At 42.6% G+C, this 22,021-nt stretch overlaps 13 non-coding genes across 13 annotated transcripts; all 13 read right to left on the bottom strand.

Moving 5' to 3' along the window:
• Nucleotides 1-1,527: 1,527 nt before the first annotated feature.
• On the bottom strand, nucleotides 1,528-1,599 carry trnap-agg. Its single transcript has one exon. It is a non-coding gene; the product is annotated as a tRNA-Pro (tRNA).
• Nucleotides 1,600-6,865: 5,266 nt separating this feature from the next.
• trnap-agg lies at nucleotides 6,866-6,937 on the bottom strand. Its single transcript has one exon. It is a non-coding gene; the product is annotated as a tRNA-Pro (tRNA).
• A 1,001-nt stretch (nucleotides 6,938-7,938) lies between these two features.
• On the bottom strand, nucleotides 7,939-8,010 carry trnap-ugg. The gene has a single exon. It is a non-coding gene; the product is annotated as a tRNA-Pro (tRNA).
• A 3,481-nt stretch (nucleotides 8,011-11,491) lies between these two features.
• trnap-ugg lies at nucleotides 11,492-11,563 on the bottom strand. The gene has a single exon. It is a non-coding gene; the product is annotated as a tRNA-Pro (tRNA).
• Nucleotides 11,564-12,199: 636 nt separating this feature from the next.
• Nucleotides 12,200-12,271, bottom strand: trnap-agg. Its single transcript has one exon. It is a non-coding gene; the product is annotated as a tRNA-Pro (tRNA).
• Nucleotides 12,272-13,269: 998 nt separating this feature from the next.
• trnap-ugg lies at nucleotides 13,270-13,341 on the bottom strand. The gene has a single exon. It is a non-coding gene; the product is annotated as a tRNA-Pro (tRNA).
• Nucleotides 13,342-14,009: 668 nt separating this feature from the next.
• Nucleotides 14,010-14,081, bottom strand: trnap-ugg. Its single transcript has one exon. It is a non-coding gene; the product is annotated as a tRNA-Pro (tRNA).
• Nucleotides 14,082-14,718: 637 nt separating this feature from the next.
• On the bottom strand, nucleotides 14,719-14,790 carry trnap-agg. Its single transcript has one exon. It is a non-coding gene; the product is annotated as a tRNA-Pro (tRNA).
• A 1,699-nt stretch (nucleotides 14,791-16,489) lies between these two features.
• On the bottom strand, nucleotides 16,490-16,561 carry trnap-agg. The gene has a single exon. It is a non-coding gene; the product is annotated as a tRNA-Pro (tRNA).
• Nucleotides 16,562-17,556: 995 nt separating this feature from the next.
• trnap-ugg lies at nucleotides 17,557-17,627 on the bottom strand. The gene has a single exon. It is a non-coding gene; the product is annotated as a tRNA-Pro (tRNA).
• Nucleotides 17,628-18,588: 961 nt separating this feature from the next.
• On the bottom strand, nucleotides 18,589-18,660 carry trnap-agg. Its single transcript has one exon. It is a non-coding gene; the product is annotated as a tRNA-Pro (tRNA).
• Nucleotides 18,661-19,630: 970 nt separating this feature from the next.
• Nucleotides 19,631-19,702, bottom strand: trnap-agg. Its single transcript has one exon. It is a non-coding gene; the product is annotated as a tRNA-Pro (tRNA).
• Nucleotides 19,703-20,702: 1,000 nt separating this feature from the next.
• Nucleotides 20,703-20,774, bottom strand: trnap-agg. The gene has a single exon. It is a non-coding gene; the product is annotated as a tRNA-Pro (tRNA).
• Nucleotides 20,775-22,021: the final 1,247 nt, after the last annotated feature.

The following is a 22,021-nucleotide window of genomic DNA, read 5'->3' as shown; positions in this document are numbered from 1 at the left end:
ATTTTTGTATTAAAATGTCACTTTACATTGCAAATACATGTCTCCTTTTCTCCATGCTGATATTTTGAAACAGTTATTGTTGCTTTTGCTTTTACAGTGCAGAGCAATGTAAGGAGAATTGGTCCTATTTCAAATCACTAATTACGAGGGAATTGTTTTCTGGGTTCTCATTGAAGAAAGTGCTATGGCATTGTGCTACCTAAAATGTAAGATAGTACTGAAAGGGAGATTTCAATAACAAAAACAGAGTAATTTAAAAGTGTCCAGCCAATGATGCCCTCCACAACTATAAGAGATGAAGGAGCTCTGCAGGAGAAGAGCTAAACTATTCAGTCTAACACTTGGCAGTAATTTACCACTGAATGACACTACACCCTGCACATGAAGGTGAAGGAAGGCGAGATCCAAACAGACAGAGGTTCAAGATTCCTTTTGTTTCTTTGTAATCTATTTACAGACTGTTCAGCATGAAACCAGAGTAATTCAAAGGTTGTCAGGCAATTATGGCCTCAATATATTAAAGGAAGAAATCGCTCTCACAGGATTTAAACGATTTGTTTGCGCTATGAGGTAACAAGCACCAAGCGAGGACCAAGTTATCAGCGATACGGTTGTCTGACAGCTTGTTCAACCCAACAAAGGTTATTCAGTGTAAAATAGGGCTCGTCCGGGATTTGAACCGGGACCTCTCGCACCTAAGCGAGAATCATACCCCAGACCAACGAGCCAAGGAGACGCGGGTTAGCTCGGTTTGCAACTGAACGGCTCTGCACCAGCCGTTGAAGGAAGGTGAGAACCCAACAGCTGGAGGTCCATGGTTCATTTTGTTTCCTGTTAGGCAGAGTAAAATCCAGGATCAAAAACCTGAATCATACCCCTAGACCAACGAGCCAGACGACGGGTTACGGTTCGCTCAAAGGTCGGTATGCCAAGGTAACCTCAGAAAACGTCCACACAAGAGCAAGGTCTCTTCGAGAGTTTGGTTGTTTCTGGACCACTAATGTAACAAGGAACCAAACGAGAACCAAGTAGTCACATTTCAAATTAATTCACCACTGAGTGACACTATACCCTGCATATGCCATGGTGCTTCCTAAAAAGTAAGATAGTACTGAAATGGAGATTTTAATAACAAAAACAGGGTAACCTAAAGGTGTCTAGGCAACACTGCACTGTATGACTGTAGGCGATGAAGCAGCTCTGTTGGAGAAGAGCTAGACTATTCAGTGTAACATTTGGCATTGATTTACCACAGGAATGACAAGATACCCTGCACATGTAGGTGAAGGGAAGGCGAGATCCAAACAGCCAGAGGTTCAAGATTCCTTTTGTTTCTTTTCATTTATTTACAGCCTGTTAAGCAGAAAACCAAATTAGTGGATTTGGGAGAAGAAGCAACTTTTCCGGATTTCAACGTCTTTTGTGCTGTGAGGGAACAAGCAGCGAGCGAGATCCACATTTTCATTGGATACAGTGTGCGGATAGCTCTTTTGTTCACTCTTACCAAGTTTATTCAGTGCAAAAAGTGGGCTCGTCCGGGATTTGAACCCGGGACCTCTCGCACCCTAAGCGAGAATCATACCCCTAGACCAACGAGCCAAGGAGACGCGGGTTAGCTCGGTTTGCAACTGAACGGCTCTGCACCAGCCGTTGAAGGAAGGTGAGAACCCAACAGCTGGAGGTCCATGGTTCATTTTGTTTCCTGTTAGGCAGAGTAAAATCCAGGATCAAAAAACCTGAATCATACCCCTAGACCAAAAGGCCTCCTTGTGGAAGAAGTGTCTACTGATATGTCACTGCAGAGTTCATGTGCTTTGCTGGCATATGTCTTCAATTGAAACAAATAGAGAAAACTTTAAAGTGTCCAGACAAAGCCGCCCTCTGTAACTACAGGAAACAGACAGGGTTATTAGTTATTTGAACTGCATTTAAATTTTTGTATTAAAATGTCACTGTACATTGCAAATACATGTCTCCTTTTCTCCATGCTGATATTTTGAAACAGTTATTGTTGCTTTTGCTTTTACAGTGCAGAGCAATGTAAGGGAGAATTGGTCCTATTTCAAATCACTAATTACGAGGGAATTGTTTTCTGGGTTCTCATTGAAGAAAGTGCTATGGCATTGTGCTACCTAAAATGTAAGATAGTACTGAAAGGGAGATTTCAATAACAAAAACAGAGTAATTTAAAAGTGTCCAGCCAATGATGCCCTCCACAACTATAAGAGATGAAGGAGCTCTGCAGGAGAAGAGCTAAACTATTCAGTCTAACACTTGGCAGTAATTTACCACTGGAATGACACTACACCCTGCACATGAAGGTGAAGGGAAGGCGAGATCCAAACAGACAGAGGTTCAAGATTCCTTTTGTTTCTTTGTAATCTATTTACAGACTGTTCAGCATGAAACCAGAGTAATTCAAAGGTTGTCAGGCAATTATGGCCTCAATATATTAAAGGAAGAAATCGCTCTCACAGGATTTAAACGATTTGTTTGCGCTATGAGGTAACAAGCACCAAGCGAGGACCAAGTTATCAGCGATACGGTTGTCTGACAGCGCTTGTTCAACCCAACAAAGGTTATTCAGTGTAAAAATAGGGCTCGTCCGGGATTTGAACCCGGACCTCTCGCACCTAAGCGAGAATCATACCCCTAGACCAACGAGCCAGACGACGGGTTACGGTTCGCTCAAAGGTCGATATGCCAAGGTAACCTCAGAAAACGACCACAGAAGAGCAAGGTCTCTTCGAGAGTTTGGTTGTTTCTGGACCACTAATGTAACAAGGAACCAAACGAGAACCAAGTAGTCACATTTCAAATTAATTCACCACTGGAGTGACACTATACCCTGCATATGCCATGGTGCTTCCTAAAAAGTAAGATAGTACTGAAAGGAGATTTCAATAACAAAAACAGGGTAACCTAAAGGTGTCTAGGCAACACTGCACTGTATGACTGTAGGCGATGAAGCAGCTCTGTTGGAGAAGAGCTAGACTATTCAGTGGACCATTTGGCATTGATTTACCACAGGAATGACAAGATACCCTGCACATGTAGGTGAAGGAAGGCGAGATCCAAACAGACAGAGGTTCAAGATTCCTTTTGTTTCTTTGTAATCTATTTACAGACTGTTCAGCATGAAACCAGAGTAATTCAAAGGTTGTCAGGCAATTATGGCCTCAATATATTAAAGGGAAGAAATCGCTCTCACAGGATTTAAACGATTTGTTTGCGCTATGAGGTAACAAGCACCAAGCGAGGACCAAGTTATCAGCGATACGGTTGTCTGACAGCGCTTGTTCAACCCAACAAAGGTTATTCAGTGTAAAATAGGGCTCGTCCGATTTGAACCGGGACCTCTCGCACCCAAAGCGAGAATCATACCCCAGACCAACGAGCCAGACGACGGGTTACGGTTCGGCTCAAAGGTCGGTATGCCAAGGTAACCTCTGAAAACGTCCACACAAGAGCAAGGTCTCTTGAGAGTTTGGTTGTTTCTGGACCACTAATGTAACAAGGAACCAAACGAGAACCAAGTAGTCACATTTCAAATTAATTCACCACTGAGTGACACTATACCCGCATATGCCATGGTGCTTCCTAAAAAGTAAGATAGTACTGAAATGGAGATTTTAATAACAAAAACAGGGTAACCTAAAGGTGTCTAGGCAACACTGCACTGTATGACTGTAGGCGATGAAGCAGCTCTGTTGGAGAAGAGCTAGACTATTCAGTGTAACATTTGGCATTGATTTACCACAGGAATGACAAGATACCCTGCACATGTAGGTGAAGGGAAGGCGAGATCCAAACAGCCAGAGGTCCAAGGTTCGTTTTGTTTCTTTTTCATTTATTTACAGCCTGTTAAGCAGAAAACCAAATTAGTGGATTTGGGAGAAGAAGCAACTTTTCCGGGATTTCAACGTCTTTTGTGCTGTGAGGGAACAAGCAGCGAGCGAGATCCACATTTTCATTGGATACAGTGTGCGGATAGCTCTTTTGTTCACTCTTACCAAGCTTATTCAGTGCAAAAAGTGGGCTCGTCCGGGATTTGAACCGGGACCTCTCGCACCTAAGCGAGAATCATACCCCAGACCAACGAGCCAAGGAGACGCTGGTTAGCTCGGTTTGCAACTGGAACGGCTCTGCACACGCCGTTGAAGGATAGGTGAGAACCCAACAGCTGGAGGTCCATGGTTCATTTTGTTTCCTGTTAGGCAGAGTAAAATCCAGGATCAAAAAACCTGAATCATACCCCTAGACCAAAAGGCCTCCTTGTGGAAGAAGTGTCTACTGATATGTCACTGCAGAGTTCATGTGCTTTGCTGGCATATGTCTTCAATTGAAACAAATAGAGAAAACTTTAAAGTGTCCAGACAAAGCCGCCTCTGTAACTACAGGAAACAGACAGGGTTATTAGTTATTTGAACTGCATTTAAATTTTTGTATTAAAATGTCACTGTACATTGCAAATACATGTCTCCTTTTCTCCATGCTGATATTTTGAAACAGTTATTGTTGCTTTTGCTTTTACAGTGCAGAGCAATGTAAGGAGAATTGGTCCTATTTCAAATCACTAATTACGAGGGAATTGTTTTCTGGGTTCTCATTGAAGAAAGTGCTATGGCATTGTGCTACCTAAAATGTAAGATAGTACTGAAAGGAGATTTCAATAACAAAAACAGGGTAACCTAAAGGTGTCTAGGCAACACTGCACTGTATGACTGTAGGCGATGAAGCAGCTCTGTTGGAGAAGAGCTAGACTATTCAGTGTAACATTTGGCATTGATTTACCACAGGAATGACAAGATACCCTGCACATGTAGGTGAAGGAAGGCGAGATCCAAACAGACAGAGGTTCAAGATTCCTTTTGTTTCTTTGTAATCTATTTACAGACTGTTCAGCATGAAACCAGAGTAATTCAAAGGTTGTCAGGCAATTATGGCCTCAATATATTAAAGGGAAGAAATCGCTCTCACAGGATTTAAACGATTTGTTTGCGCTATGAGGTAACAAGCACCAAGCGAGGACCAAGTTATCAGCGATACGGTTGTCTGACAGCTTGTTCAACCCAACAAAGGTTATTCAGTGTAAAATAGGGCTCGTCCGGGATTTGAACCGGGACCTCTCGCACCCAAAGCGAGAATCATACCCCAGACCAACGAGCCAAGGAGACGCTGGTTAGCTCGGTTTGCAACTGAACGGCTCTGCACACGCCGTTGAAGGATAGGTGAGAACCCAACAGCTGGAGGTCCATGGTTCATTTTGTTTCCTGTTAGGCAGAGTAAAATCCAGGATCAAAAAACCTGAATCATACCCCTAGACCAAAAGGCCTCCTTGTGGAAGAAGTGTCTACTGATATGTCACTGCAGAGTTCATGTGCTTTGCTGGCATATGTCTTCAATTGAAACAAATAGAGAAAACTTTAAAGTGTCCAGACAAAGCCGCCTCTGTAACTACAGGAAACAGACAGGGATATTAGTTATTTGAACTGCATTTAAATTTTTGTATTAAAATGTCACTTTACATTGCAAATACATGTCTCCTTTTCTCCATGCTGATATTTTGAAACAGTTATTGTTGCTTTTGCTTTTACAGTGCAGAGCAATGTAAGGAGAATTGGTCCTATTTCAAATCACTAATTACGAGGGAATTGTTTTCTGGGTTCTCATTGAAGAAAGTGCTATGGCATTGTGCTACCTAAAATGTAAGATAGTACTGAAAGGAGATTTCAATAACAAAAACAGAGTAATTTAAAAGTGTCCAGCCAATGATGCCTCCACAACTATAAGAGATGAAGGAGCTCTGCAGGAGAAGAGCTAAACTATTCAGTCTAACACTTGGCAGTAATTTACCACTGAATGACACTACACCCTGCACATGAAGGTGAAGGAAGGCGAGATCCAAACAGACAGAGGTTCAAGATTCCTTTTGTTTCTTTGTAATCTATTTACAGACTGTTCAGCATGAAACCAGAGTAATTCAAAGGTTGTCAGGCAATTATGGCCTCAATATATTAAAGGGAAGAAATCGCTCTCACAGGATTTAAACGATTTGTTTGCGCTATGAGGTAACAAGCACCAAGCGAGGACCAAGTTATCAGCGATACGGTTGTCTGACAGCGCTTGTTCAACCCAACAAAGGTTATTCAGTGTAAAATAGGGCTCGTCCGGGATTTGAACCGGGACCTCTCGCACCAAAGCGAGAATCATACCCCTAGACCAACGAGCCAGACGACGGGTTACGGTTCGCTCAAAGGTCGGTATGCCAAGGTAACCTCAGAAAACGTCCACACAAGAGCAAGGTCTCTTGAGAGTTTGGTTGTTTCTGGACCACTAATGTAACAAGGAACCAAACGAGAACCAAGTAGTCACATTTCAAATTAATTCACCACTGAGTGACACTATACCCGCATATGCCATGGTGCTTCCTAAAAGTAAGATAGTACTGAAATGGAGATTTTAATAACAAAAACAGGGTAACCTAAAGGTGTCTAGGCAACACTGCACTGTATGACTGTGGCGATGAAGCAGCTCTGTTCGAGAAGAGCTAGACTATTCAGTGTAACATTTGGCATTGATTTACCACAGGAATGACAAGATACCCTGCACATGTAGGTGAAGGGAAGGCGAGATCCAAACAGCCAGAGGTCCAAGGTTCGTTTTGTTTCTTTTTCATTTATTTACAGCCTGTTAAGCAGAAAACCAAATTAGTGGATTTGGGAGAAGAAGCAACTTTTCCGGGATTTCAACGTCTTTTGTGCTGTGAGGGAACAAGCAGCGAGCGAGATCCACATTTTCATTGGATACAGTGTGCGGATAGCTCTTTTGTTCACTCTTACCAAGCTTATTCAGTGCAAAAAGTGGGCTCGTCCGGGATTTGAACCCGGGACCTCTCGCACCCTAAGCGAGAATCATACCCCTAGACCAACGAGCCAAGGAGACGCGGGTTAGCTCGGTTTGCAACTGGAACGGCTCTGCACCAGCCGGTAAAGGGAAGGTGAAAACCCAACAGCTGGAGGTCCATGGTTCATTTTGTTTCCTGTTAGGCAGAGTAAAATCCAGGATCAAAAAACCTGAATCATACCCCTAGACCAAAAGGCCTCCTTGTGGAAGAAGTGTCTACTGATATGTCACTGCAGAGTTCATGTGCTTTGCTGGCATATGTCTTCAATTGAAACAAATAGAGAAAACTTTAAAGTGTCCAGACAAAGCCGCCCTCTGTAACTACAGGAAACAGACAGGGATATTAGTTATTTGAACTGCATTTAAATTTTTGTATTAAAATGTCACTTTACATTGCAAATACATGTCTCCTTTTCTCCATGCTGATATTTTGAAACAGTTATTGTTGCTTTTGCTTTTACAGTGCAGAGCAATGTAAGGGAGAATTGGTCCTATTTCAAATCACTAATTACGTAGGGAATTGTTTTCTGGGTTCTCATTGAAGAAAGTGCTATGGCATTGTGCTACCTAAAATGTAAGATAGTACTGAAAGGGAGATTTCAATAACAAAAACAGAGTAATTTAAAAGTGTCCAGCCAATGATGCCCTCCACAACTATAAGAGATGAAGGAGCTCTGCAGGAGAAGAGCTAAACTATTCAGTCTAACACTTGGCAGTAATTTACCACTGGAATGACACTACACCCTGCACATGAAGGTGAAGGAAGGCGAGATCCAAACAGACAGAGGTTCAAGATTCCTTTTGTTTCTTTGTAATCTATTTACAGACTGTTCAGCATGAAACCAGAGTAATTCAAAGGTTGTCAGGCAATTATGGCCTCAATATATTAAAGGGAAGAAATCGCTCTCACAGGATTTAAACGATTTGTTTGCGCTATGAGGTAACAAGCACCAAGCGAGGACCAAGTTATCAGCGATACGGTTGTCTGACAGCGCTTGTTCAACCCAACAAAGGTTATTCAGTGTAAAAATAGGGCTCGTCCGGGATTTGAACCCGGGACCTCTCGCACCCAAAGCGAGAATCATACCCCTAGACCAACGAGCCAGACGACGGGTTACGGTTCGGCTCAAAGGTCGGTATGCCAAGGTAACCTCAGAAAACGTCCACACAAGAGCAAGGTCTCTTCGAGAGTTTGGTTGTTTCTGGACCACTAATGTAACAAGGAACCAAACGAGAACCAAGTAGTCACATTTCAAATTAATTCACCACTGGAGTGACACTATACCCTGCATATGCCATGGTGCTTCCTAAAAAGTAAGATAGTACTGAAATGGAGATTTTAATAACAAAAACAGGGTAACCTAAAGGTGTCTAGGCAACACTGCACTGTATGACTGTAGGCGATGAAGCAGCTCTGTTGGAGAAGAGCTAGACTATTCAGTGTAACATTTGGCATTGATTTACCACAGGAATGACAAGATACCCTGCACATGTAGGTGAAGGGAAGGCGAGATCCAAACAGCCAGAGGTCCAAGGTTCGTTTTGTTTCTTTTTCATTTATTTACAGCCTGTTAAGCAGAAAACCAAATTAGTGGATTTGGGAGAAGAAGCAACTTTTCCGGGATTTCAACGTCTTTTGTGCTGTGAGGAACAAGCAGCGAGCGAGATCCACATTTTCATTGGATACAGTGTGCGGATAGCTCTTTTGTTCACTCTTACCAAGCTTATTCAGTGCAAAAGTGGGCTCGTCCGGATTTGAACCCGGGACCTCTCGCACCCTAAGCGAGAATCATACCCCTAGACCAACGAGCCAAGGAGACGCGGGTTAGCTCGGTTTGCAACTGGAACGGCTCTGCACACGCCGTTGAAGGATAGGTGAGAACCCAACAGCTGGAGGTCCATGGTTCATTTTGTTTCCTGTTAGGCAGAGTAAAATCCAGGATCAAAAAACCTGAATCATACCCCTAGACCAAAAGGCCTCCTTGTGGAAGAAGTGTCTACTGATATGTCACTGCAGAGTTCATGTGCTTTGCTGGCATATGTCTTCAATTGAAACAAATAGAAAACTTTAAAGTGTCCAGACAAAGCCGCCTCTGTAACTACAGGAAACAGACAGGGTTATTAGTTATTTGAACTGCATTTAAATTTTTGTATTAAAATGTCACTGTACATTGCAAATACATGTCTCCTTTTCTCCATGCTGATATTTTGAAACAGTTATTGTTGCTTTTGCTTTTACAGTGCAGAGCAATGTAAGGAGAATTGGTCCTATTTCAAATCACTAATTACGTAGGGAATTGTTTTCTGGGTTCTCATTGAAGAAAGTGCTATGGCATTGTGCTACCTAAAATGTAAGATAGTACTGAAAGGAGATTTCAATAACAAAAACAGAGTAATTTAAAAGTGTCCAGCCAATGATGCCTCCACAACTATAAGAGATGAAGGAGCTCTGCAGGAGAAGAGCTAAACTATTCAGTCTAACACTTGGCAGTAATTTACCACTGGAATGACACTACACCCTGCACATGAAGGTGAAGGGAAGGCGAGATCCAAACAGACAGAGGTTCAAGATTCCTTTTGTTTCTTTGTAATCTATTTACAGACTGTTCAGCATGAAACCAGAGTAATTCAAAGGTTGTCAGGCAATTATGGCCTCAATATATTAAAGGGAAGAAATCGCTCTCACAGGATTTAAACGATTTGTTTGCGCTATGAGGTAACAAGCACCAAGCGAGGACCAAGTTATCAGCGATACGGTTGTCTGACAGCGCTTGTTCAACCCAACAAAGGTTATTCAGTGTAAAAATAGGGCTCGTCCGGGATTTGAACCGGGACCTCTCGCACCAAAGCGAGAATCATACCCCTAGACCAACGAGCCAGACGACGGGGTTACGGTTCGGCTCAAAGGTCGGTATGCCAAGGTAACCTCTGAAAACGTCCACACAAGAGCAAGGTCTCTTCGAGAGTTTGGTTGTTTCTGGACCACTAATGTAACAAGGAACCAAACGAGAACCAAGTAGTCACATTTCAAATTAATTCACCACTGGAGTGACACTATACCCCGCATATGCCATGGTGCTTCCTAAAAAGTAAGATAGTACTGAAATGGAGATTTTAATAACAAAAACAGGGTAACCTAAAGGTGTCTAGGCAACACTGCACTGTATGACTGTAGGCGATGAAGCAGCTCTGTTGGAGAAGAGCTAGACTATTCAGTGGACCATTTGGCATTGATTTACCACAGGAATGACACTATACCCTGCACATGTAGGTGAAGGGAAGGCGAGATCCAAACAGCCAGAGGTCCAAGGTTCGTTTTGTTTCTTTTTCATTTATTTACAGCCTGTTAAGCAGAAAACCAAATTAGTGGATTTGGGAGAAGAAGCAACTTTTCCGGGATTTCAACGTCTTTCGTGCTGTGAGGAAACAAGCAGCGAGCGAGATCCACATTTTCATTGGATACAGTGTGCGGATAGCTCTTTTGTTCACTCTTACCAAGTTTATTCAGTGCAAAAAGTGGGCTCGTCCGGGATTTGAACCGGGACCTCTCGCACCCTAAGCGAGAATCATACCCCAGACCAACGAGCCAAGGAGACGGGTTAGCTCGGTTTGCAACTGGAACGGCTCTGCACACGCCGTTGAAGGATAGGTGAGAACCCAACAGCTGGAGGTCCATGGTTCATTTTGTTTCCTGTTAGGCAGAGTAAAATCCAGGATCAAAAAACCTGAATCATACCCCTAGACCAAAAGGCCTCCTTGTGGAAGAAGTGTCTACTGATATGTCACTGCAGAGTTCATGTGCTTTGCTGGCATATGTCTTCAATTGAAACAAATAGAAAACTTTAAAGTGTCCAGACAAAGCCGCCCTCTGTAACTACAGGAAACAGACAGGGTTATTAGTTATTTGAACTGCATTTAAATTTTTGTATTAAAATGTCACTGTACATTGCAAATACATGTCTCCTTTTCTCCATGCTGATATTTTGAAACAGTTATTGTTGCTTTTGCTTTTACAGTGCAGAGCAATGTAAGGGAGAATTGGTCCTATTTCAAATCACTAATTACGTAGGGAATTGTTTTCTGGGTTCTCATTGAAGAAAGTGCTATGGCATTGTGCTACCTAAAATGTAAGATAGTACTGAAAGGAGATTTCAATAACAAAAACAGAGTAATTTAAAAGTGTCCAGCCAATGATGCCTCCACAACTATAAGAGATGAAGGAGCTCTGCAGGAGAAGAGCTAAACTATTCAGTCTAACACTTGGCAGTAATTTACCACTGGAATGACACTACACCCTGCACATGAAGGTGAAGGGAAGGCGAGATCCAAACAGACAGAGGTTCAAGATTCCTTTTGTTTCTTTGTAATCTATTTACAGACTGTTCAGCATGAAACCAGAGTAATTCAAAGGTTGTCAGGCAATTATGGCCTCAATATATTAAAGGGAAGAAATCGCTCTCACAGGATTTAAACGATTTGTTTGCGCTTATGAGGTAACAAGCACCAAGCGAGGACCAAGTTATCAGCGATACGGTTGTCTGACAGCGCTTGTTCAACCCAACAAAGGTTATTCAGTGTAAAAATAGGGCTCGTCCGGGATTTGAACCCGGGACCTCTCGCACCCAAAGCGAGAATCATACCCCTAGACCAACGAGCCAGACGACGGGTTACGGTTCGGCTCAAAGGTCGGTATGCCAAGGTAACCTCTGAAAACGTCCACACAAGAGCAAGGTCTCTTCGAGAGTTTGGTTGTTTCTGGACCACTAATGTAACAAGGAACCAAACGAGAACCAAGTAGTCACATTTCAAATTAATTCACCACTGGAGTGACACTATACCCCGCATATGCCATGGTGCTTCCTAAAAAGTAAGATAGTACTGAAATGGAGATTTTAATAACAAAAACAGGGTAACCTAAAGGTGTCTAGGCAACACTGCACTGTATGACTGTAGGCGATGAAGCAGCTCTGTTGGAGAAGAGCTAGACTATTCAGTGGACCATTTGGCATTGATTTACCACAGGAATGACACTATACCCTGCACATGTAGGTGAAGGAAGGCGAGATCCAAACAGCCAGAGGTCCAAGGTTCGTTTTGTTTCTTTTTCATTTATTTACAGCCTGTTAAGCAGAAAACCAAATTAGTGGATTTGGGAGAAGAAGCAACTTTTCCGGGATTTCAACGTCTTTCGTGCTGTGAGGAACAAGCAGCGGCGAGATCCACATTTTCATTGGATACAGTGTGCGGATAGCTCTTTTGTTCACTCTTACCAAGTTTATTCAGTGCAAAAAGTGGGCTCGTCCGGGATTTGAACCCGGGACCTCTCGCACCCTAAGCGAGAATCATACCCCTAGACCAACGAGCCAAGGAGACGCGGTTAGCTCGGTTTGCAACTGAACGGCTCTGCACACGCCGTTGAAGGATAGGTGAGAACCCAACAGCTGGAGGTCCATGGTTCATTTTGTTTCCTGTTAGGCAGAGTAAAATCCAGGATCAAAAAACCTGAATCATACCCCTAGACCAAAAGGCCTCCTTGTGGAAGAAGTGTCTACTGATATGTCACTGCAGAGTTCATGTGCTTTGCTGGCATATGTCTTCAATTGAAACAAATAGAGAAAACTTTAAAGTGTCCAGACAAAGCCGCCCTCTGTAACTACAGGAAACAGACAGGGTTATTAGTTATTTGAACTGCATTTAAATTTTTGTATTAAAATGTCACTGTACATTGCAAATACATGTCTCCTTTTCTCCATGCTGATATTTTGAAACAGTTATTGTTGCTTTTGCTTTTACAGTGCAGAGCAATGTAAGGGAGAATTGGTCCTATTTCAAATCACTAATTACGTAGGGAATTGTTTTCTGGGTTCTCATTGAAGAAAGTGCTATGGCATTGTGCTACCTAAAATGTAAGATAGTACTGAAAGGAGATTTCAATAACAAAAACAGAGTAATTTAAAAGTGTCCAGCCAATGATGCCTCCACAACTATAAGAGATGAAGGAGCTCTGCAGGAGAAGAGCTAAACTATTCAGTCTAACACTTGGCAGTAATTTACCACTGGAATGACACTACACCCTGCACATGAAGGTGAAGGGAAGGCGAGATCCAAACAGACAGAGGTTCAAGATTCCTTTTGTTTCTTTGTAATCTATTTACAGACTGTTCAGCATGAAACCAGAGTAATTCAAAGGTTGTCAGGCAATTATGGCCTCAATATATTAAAGGGAAGAAATCGCTCTCACAGGATTTAAACGATTTGTTTGCGCTATGAGGTAACAAGCACCAAGCGAGGACCAAGTTATCAGCGATACGGTTGTCTGACAGCGCTTGTTCAACCCAACAAAGGTTATTCAGTGTAAAAATAGGGCTCGTCCGGGATTTGAACCCGGGACCTCTCGCACCCAAAGCGAGAATCATACCCCTAGACCAACGAGCCAGACTACGGGCTGATGTTTCGACTCAAAGGTCGATATGCCAAGGTAACCTCAGAAAACGACCACAGAAGAGCAAGGTCTCTTCGAGAGTTTGGTTGTTTCTGGACCACTAATGTAACAAGGAACCAAACGAGAACCAAGTAGTCACATTTCAAATTAATTCACCACTGGAGTGACACTATACCCTGCATATGCCATGGTGCTTCCTAAAAAGTAAGATAGTACTGAAAGGAGATTTCAATAACAAAAACAGGGTAACCTAAAGGTGTCTAGGCAACACTGCACTGTATGACTGTAGGCGATGAAGCAGCTCTGTTCGAGAAGAGCTAGACTATTCAGTGGACCATTTGGCATTGATTTACCACAGGAATGACAAGATACCCTGCACATGTAGGTGAAGGAAGGCGAGATCCAAACAGACAGAGGTTCAAGATTCCTTTTGTTTCTTTGTAATCTATTTACAGACTGTTCAGCATGAAACCAGAGTAATTCAAAGGTTGTCAGGCAATTATGGCCTCAATATATTAAAGGGAAGAAATCGCTCTCACAGGATTTAAACGATTTGTTTGCGCTATGAGGTAACAAGCACCAAGCGAGGACCAAGTTATCAGCGATACGGTTGTCTGACAGCGCTTGTTCAACCCAACAAAGGTTATTCAGTGTAAAAATTGGGCTCGTCCGGGATTTGAACCCGGGACCTCTCGCACCCAAAGCGAGAATCATACCCCTAGACCAACGAGCCAGACGACGGGTTACGGTTCGGCTCAAAGGTCGGTATGCCAAGGTAACCTCAGAAAACGTCCACACAAGAGCAAGGTCTCTTCGAGAGTTTGGTTGTTTCTGGACCACTAATGTAACAAGGAACCAAACGAGAACCAAGTAGTCACATTTCAAATTAATTCACCACTGGAGTGACACTATACCCGCATATGCCATGGTGCTTCCTAAAAGTAAGATAGTACTGAAATGGAGATTTTAATAACAAAAACAGGGTAACCTAAAGGTGTCTAGGCAACACTGCACTGTATGACTGTAGGCGATGAAGCAGCTCTGTTGGAGAAGAGCTAGACTATTCAGTGTAACATTTGGCATTGATTTACCACAGGAATGACAAGATACCCTGCACATGTAGGTGAAGGGAAGGCGAGATCCAAACAGCCAGAGGTCCAAGGTTCGTTTTGTTTCTTTTTCATTTATTTACAGCCTGTTAAGCAGAAAACCAAATTAGTGGATTTGGGAGAAGAAGCAACTTTTCCGGGATTTCAACGTCTTTCGTGCTGTGAGGGAACAAGCAGCGAGCGAGATCCACATTTTCATTGGATACAGTGTGCGGATAGCTCTTTTGTTCACTCTTACCAAGCTTATTCAGTGCAAAAAGTGGGCTCGTCCGGGATTTGAACCCGGGACCTCTCGCACCCTAAGCGAGAATCATACCCCTAGACCAACGAGCCAAGGAAAGCTCGTTTTGCAACTGGAACGGCTCTGCACACGCCGTTGAAGGATAGGTGAGAACCCAACAGCTGGAGGTCCATGGTTCATTTTGTTTCCTGTTAGGCAGAGTAAAATCCAGGATCAAAAAACCTGAATCATACCCCTAGACCAAAAGGCCTCCTTGTGGAAGAAGTGTCTACTGATATGTCACTGCAGAGTTCATGTGCTTTGCTGGCATATGTCTTCAATTGAAACAAATAGAGAAAACTTTAAAGTGTCCAGACAAAGCCGCCCTCTGTAACTACAGGAAACAGACAGGGTTATTAGTTATTTGAACTGCATTTAAATTTTTGTATTAAAATGTCACTGTACATTGCAAATACATGTCTCCTTTTCTCCATGCTGATATTTTGAAACAGTTATTGTTGCTTTTGCTTTTACAGTGCAGAGCAATGTAAGGAGAATTGGTCCTATTTCAAATCACTAATTACGTAGGGAATTGTTTTCTGGGTTCTCATTGAAGAAAGTGCTATGGCATTGTGCTACCTAAAATGTAAGATAGTACTGAAAGGAGATTTCAATAACAAAAACAGAGTAATTTAAAAGTGTCCAGCCAATGATGCCTCCACAACTATAAGAGATGAAGGAGCTCTGCAGGAGAAGAGCTAAACTATTCAGTCTAACACTTGGCAGTAATTTACCACTGAATGACACTACACCCTGCACATGAAGGTGAAGGAAGGCGAGATCCAAACAGACAGAGGTTCAAGATTCCTTTTGTTTCTTTGTAATCTATTTACAGACTGTTCAGCATGAAACCAGAGTAATTCAAAGGTTGTCAGGCAATTATGGCCTCAATATATTAAAGGGAAGAAATCGCTCTCACAGGATTTAAACGATTTGTTTGCGCTATGAGGTAACAAGCACCAAGCGAGGACCAAGTTATCAGCGATACGGTTGTCTGACAGCGCTTGTTCAACCCAACAAAGGTTATTCAGTGTAAAAATTGGGCTCGTCCGGGATTTGAACCTAGGGACCTCTCCCACCCAAAGCGAGAATCATACCCCTAGACCAACGAGCCAGACGACGGGCTTACGGTTCGGCTCAAAGGTCGGTATGCCAAGGTAACCTCAGAAAACGTCCACACAAGAGCAAGGTCTCTTCGAGAGTTTGGTTGTTTCTGGACCACTAATGTAACAAGGAACCAAACGAGAACCAAGTAGTCACATTTCAAATTAATTCACCACTGGAGTGACACTATACCCTGCATATGCCATGGTGCTTCCTAAAAAGTAAGATAGTACTGAAATGGAGATTTTAATAACAAAAACAGGGTAACCTAAAGGTGTCTAGGCAACACTGCACTGTATGACTGTAGGCGATGAAGCAGCTCTGTTCGAGAAGAGCTAGACTATTCAGTGTAACATTTGGCATTGATTTACCACAGGAATGACACTATACCCTGCACATGTAGGTGAAGGGAAGGCGAGATCCAAACAGCCAGAGGTCCAAGGTTCGTTTTGTTTCTTTTTCATTTATTTACAGCCTGTTAAGCAGAAAACCAAATTAGTGGATTTGGGAGAAGAAGCAACTTTTCCGGGATTTCAACGTCTTTCGTGCTGTGAGGAACAAGCAGCGGCGAGATCCACATTTTCATTGGATACAGTGTGCGGATAGCTCTTTTGTTCACTCTTACCAAGTTTATTCAGTGCAAAAAGTGGGCTCGTCCGGGATTTGAACCCGGGACCTCTCGCACCCTAAGCGAGAATCATACCCCTAGACCAACGAGCCAAGGAGACGCGGGTTAGCTCGGTTTGCAACTGGAACGGCTCTGCACACGCCGTTGAAGGATAGGTGAGAACCCAACAGCTGGAGGTCCATGGTTCATTTTGTTTCCTGTTAGGCAGAGTAAAATCCAGGATCAAAAAACCTGAATCATACCCCTAGACCAAAAGGCCTCCTTGTGGAAGAAGTGTCTACTGATATGTCACTGCAGAGTTCATGTGCTTTGCTGGCATATGTCTTCAATTGAAACAAATAGAGAAAACTTTAAAGTGTCCAGACAAAGCCGCCCTCTGTAACTACAGGAAACAGACAGGGTTATTAGTTATTTGAACTGCATTTAAATTTTTGTATTAAAATGTCACTGTACATTGCAAATACATGTCTCCTTTTCTCCATGCTGATATTTTGAAACAGTTATTGTTGCTTTTGCTTTTACAGTGCAGAGCAATGTAAGGGAGAATTGGTCCTATTTCAAATCACTAATTACGTAGGGAATTGTTTTCTGGGTTCTCATTGAAGAAAGTGCTATGGCATTGTGCTACCTAAAATGTAAGATAGTACTGAAAGGAGATTTCAATAACAAAAACAGAGTAATTTAAAAGTGTCCAGCCAATGATGCCTCCACAACTATAAGAGATGAAGGAGCTCTGCAGGAGAAGAGCTAAACTATTCAGTCTAACACTTGGCAGTAATTTACCACTGAATGACACTACACCCTGCACATGAAGGTGAAGGAAGGCGAGATCCAAACAGACAGAGGTTCAAGATTCCTTTTGTTTCTTTGTAATCTATTTACAGACTGTTCAGCATGAAACCAGAGTAATTCAAAGGTTGTCAGGTAATTATGGCCTCAATATATTAAAGGGAAGAAATCGCTCACAGGATTTAAACGATTTGTTTGCGCTATGAGGTAACAAGCACCAAGCGAGGACCGAGTTATCAGCGATACGGTTGTCTGACAGCGCTTGTTCAACCCAACAAAGGTTATTCAGTGTAAAATAGGGCTCGTCCGGGATTTGAACCGGGACCTCTCGCACCCAAAGCGAGAATCATACCCCTAGACCAACGAGCCAAGGAGACGGGTTAGCTCGGTTTGCAACTGAACGGCTCTGCACACGCCGTTGAAGGATAGGTGAGAACCCAACAGCTGGAGGTCCATGGTTCATTTTGTTTCCTGTTAGGCAGAGTAAAATCCAGGATCAAAAAACCTGAATCATACCCCTAGACCAAAAGGCCTCCTTGTGGAAGAAGTGTCTACTGATATGTCACTGCAGAGTTCATGTGCTTTGCTGGCATATGTCTTCAATTGAAACAAATAGAAAACTTTAAAGTGTCCAGACAAAGCCGCCTCTGTAACTACAGGAAACAGACAGGGTTATTAGTTATTTGAACTGCATTTAAATTTTGTATTAAAATGTCACTGTACATTGCAAATACATGTCTCCTTTTCTCCATGCTGATATTTTGAAACAGTTATTGTTGCTTTTGCTTTTACAGTGCAGAGCAATGTAAGGGAGAATTGGTCCTATTTCAAATCACTAATTACGTAGGAATTGTTTTCTGGGTTCTCATTGAAGAAAGTGCTATGGCATTGTGCTACCTAAAATGTAAGATAGTACTGAAAGGAGATTTCAATAACAAAAACAGGGTAACCTAAAGGTGTCTAGGCAACACTGCACTGTATGACTGTAGGCGATGAAGCAGCTCTGTTGGAGAAGAGCTAGACTATTCAGTGGACCATTTGGCATTGATTTACCACAGGAATGACACTATACCCTGCACATGTAGGTGAAGGGAAGGCGAGATCCAAACAGCCAGAGGTCCAAGGTTCGTTTTGTTTCTTTTTCATTTATTTACAGCCTGTTAAGCAGAAAACCAAATTAGTGGATTTGGGAGAAGAAGCAACTTTTCCGGGATTTCAACGTCTTTCGTGCTGTGAGGAACAAGCAGCGGCGAGATCCACATTTTCATTGGATACAGTGTGCGGATAGCTCTTTTGTTCACTCTTACCAAGTTTATTCAGTGCAAAAAGTGGGCTCGTCCGGGATTTGAACCCGGGACCTCTCGCACCCTAAGCGAGAATCATACCCCTAGACCAACGAGCCAAGGAGACGCGGGTTAGCTCGGTTTGCAACTGGAACGGCTCTGCACACGCCGTTGAAGGATAGGTGAGAACCCAACAGCTGGAGGTCCATGGTTCATTTTGTTTCCTGTTAGGCAGAGTAAAATCCAGGATCAAAAAACCTGAATCATACCCCTAGACCAAAAGGCCTCCTTGTGGAAGAAGTGTCTACTGATATGTCACTGCAGAGTTCATGTGCTTTGCTGGCATATGTCTTCAATTGAAACAAATAGAAAACTTTAAAGTGTCCAGACAAAGCCGCCCTCTGTAACTACAGGAAACAGACAGGGTTATTAGTTATTTGAACTGCATTTAAATTTTTGTATTAAAATGTCACTGTACATTGCAAATACATGTCTCCTTTTCTCCATGCTGATATTTTGAAACAGTTATTGTTGCTTTTGCTTTTACAGTGCAGAGCAATGTAAGGGAGAATTGGTCCTATTTCAAATCACTAATTACGTAGGGAATTGTTTTCTGGGTTCTCATTGAAGAAAGTGCTATGGCATTGTGCTACCTAAAATGTAAGATAGTACTGAAAGGGAGATTTCAATAACAAAAACAGAGTAATTTAAAAGTGTCCAGCCAATGATGCCCTCCACAACTATAAGAGATGAAGGAGCTCTGCAGGAGAAGAGCTAAACTATTCAGTCTAACACTTGGCAGTAATTTACCACTGGAATGACACTACACCCTGCACATGTAGGTGAAGGGAAGGCGAGATCCAAACAGCCAGAGGTCCAAGGTTCGTTTTGTTTCTTTTTCATTTATTTACAGCCTGTTAAGCAGAAAACCAAATTAGTGGATTTGGGAGAAGAAGCAACTTTTCCGGGATTTCAACGTCTTTCGTGCTGTGAGGGAACAAGCAGCGAGCGAGATCCACATTTTCATTGGATACAGTGTGCGGATAGCTCTTTTGTTCACTCTTACCAAGTTTATTCAGTGCAAAAAGTGGGCTCGTCCGGGATTTGAACCCGGGACCTCTCGCACCCTAAGCGAGAATCATACCCCTAGACCAACGAGCCAAGGAGACGCGGGTTAGCTCGGTTTGCAACTGGAACGGCTCTGCACACGCCGTTGAAGGATAGGTGAGAACCCAACAGCTGGAGGTCCATGGTTCATTTTGTTTCCTGTTAGGCAGAGTAAAATCCAGGATCAAAAAACCTGAATCATACCCCTAGACCAAAAGGCCTCCTTGTGGAAGAAGTGTCTACTGATATGTCACTGCAGAGTTCATGTGCTTTGCTGGCATATGTCTTCAATTGAAACAAATAGAGAAAACTTTAAAGTGTCCAGACAAAGCCGCCCTCTGTAACTACAGGAAACAGACAGGGTTATTAGTTATTTGAACTGCATTTAAATTTTTGTATTAAAATGTCACTGTACATTGCAAATACATGTCTCCTTTTCTCCATGCTGATATTTTGAAACAGTTATTGTTGCTTTTGCTTTTACAGTGCAGAGCAATGTAAGGGAGAATTGGTCCTATTTCAAATCACTAATTACGTAGGGAATTGTTTTCTGGGTTCTCATTGAAGAAAGTGCTATGGCATTGTGCTACCTAAAATGTAAGATAGTACTGAAAGGAGATTTCAATAACAAAAACAGAGTAATTTAAAAGTGTCCAGCCAATGATGCCTCCACAACTATAAGAGATGAAGGAGCTCTGCAGGAGAAGAGCTAAACTATTCAGTCTAACACTTGGCAGTAATTTACCACTGGAATGACACTACACCCTGCACATGAAGGTGAAGGGAAGGCGAGATCCAAACAGACAGAGGTTCAAGATTCCTTTTGTTTCTTTGTAATCTATTTACAGACTGTTCAGCATGAAACCAGAGTAATTCAAAGGTTGTCAGGCAATTATGGCCTCAATATATTAAAGGGAAGAAATCGCTCTCACAGGATTTAAACGATTTGTTTGCGCTATGAGGTAACAAGCACCAAGCGAGGACCAAGTTATCAGCGATACGGTTGTCTGACAGCGCTTGTTCAACCCAACAAAGGTTATTCAGTGTAAAAATTGGGCTCGTCCGCGATTTGAACCCGGGACCTCTCGCACCCTAAGCGAGAATCATACCCCTAGACCAACGAGCCAGACGACGGGTTGACGGTTCGGCTCAAAGGTCGGTATGCCAAGGTAACCTCTGAAAACGTCCACACAAGAGCAAGGTCTCTTCGAGAGTTTGGTTGTTTCTGGACCACTAATGTAACAAGGAACCAAACGAGAACCAAGTAGTCACATTTCAAATTAATTCACCACTGGAGTGACACTATACCCTGCATATGCCATGGTGCTTCCTAAAAAGTAAGATAGTACTGAAATGGAGATTTTAATAACAAAAACAGGGTAACCTAAAGGTGTCTAGGCAACACTGCACTGTATGACTGTAGGCGATGAAGCAGCTCTGTTGGAGAAGAGCTAGACTATTCAGTGGACCATTTGGCATTGATTTACCACAGGAATGACACTATACCCTGCACATGTAGGTGAAGGAAGGCGAGATCCAAACAGCCAGAGGTCCAAGGTTCGTTTTGTTTCTTTTTCATTTATTTACAGCCTGTTAAGCAGAAAACCAAATTAGTGGATTTGGGAGAAGAAGCAACTTTTCCGGGATTTCAACGTCTTTCGTGCTGTGAGGAACAAGCAGCGGCGAGATCCACATTTTCATTGGATACAGTGTGCGGATAGCTCTTTGTTCACTCTTACCAAGTTTATTCAGTGCAAAAGTGGGCTCGTCCGGATTTGAACCGGGACCTCTCGCACCCTAAGCGAGAATCATACCCCTAGACCAACGAGCCAAGGAGACGCGGTTGAGCTCGGTTTGCAACTGGAACGGCTCTGCACACGCCGTTGAAGGATAGGTGAGAACCCAACAGCTGGAGGTCCATGGTTCATTTTGTTTCCTGTTAGGCAGAGTAAAATCCAGGATCAAAAAACCTGAATCATACCCCTAGACCAAAAGGCCTCCTTGTGGAAGAAGTGTCTACTGATATGTCACTGCAGAGTTCATGTGCTTTGCTGGCATATGTCTTCAATTGAAACAAATAGAGAAAACTTTAAAGTGTCCAGACAAAGCCGCCCTCTGTAACTACAGGAAACAGACAGGGTTATTAGTTATTTGAACTGCATTTAAATTTTTGTATTAAAATGTCACTGTACATTGCAAATACATGTCTCCTTTTCTCCATGCTGATATTTTGAAACAGTTATTGTTGCTTTTGCTTTTACAGTGCAGAGCAATGTAAGGGAGAATTGGTCCTATTTCAAATCACTAATTACGTAGGGAATTGTTTTCTGGGTTCTCATTGAAGAAAGTGCTATGGCATTGTGCTACCTAAAA

Source organism: Silurus meridionalis, chromosome 7 (assembly GCF_014805685.1).
Source record: "Silurus meridionalis isolate SWU-2019-XX chromosome 7, ASM1480568v1, whole genome shotgun sequence".
NCBI classification, from domain to species: Eukaryota; Metazoa; Chordata; class Actinopteri; order Siluriformes; family Siluridae; genus Silurus; species Silurus meridionalis.
This window is presented reverse-complemented; position numbering and strand designations above follow the sequence as displayed.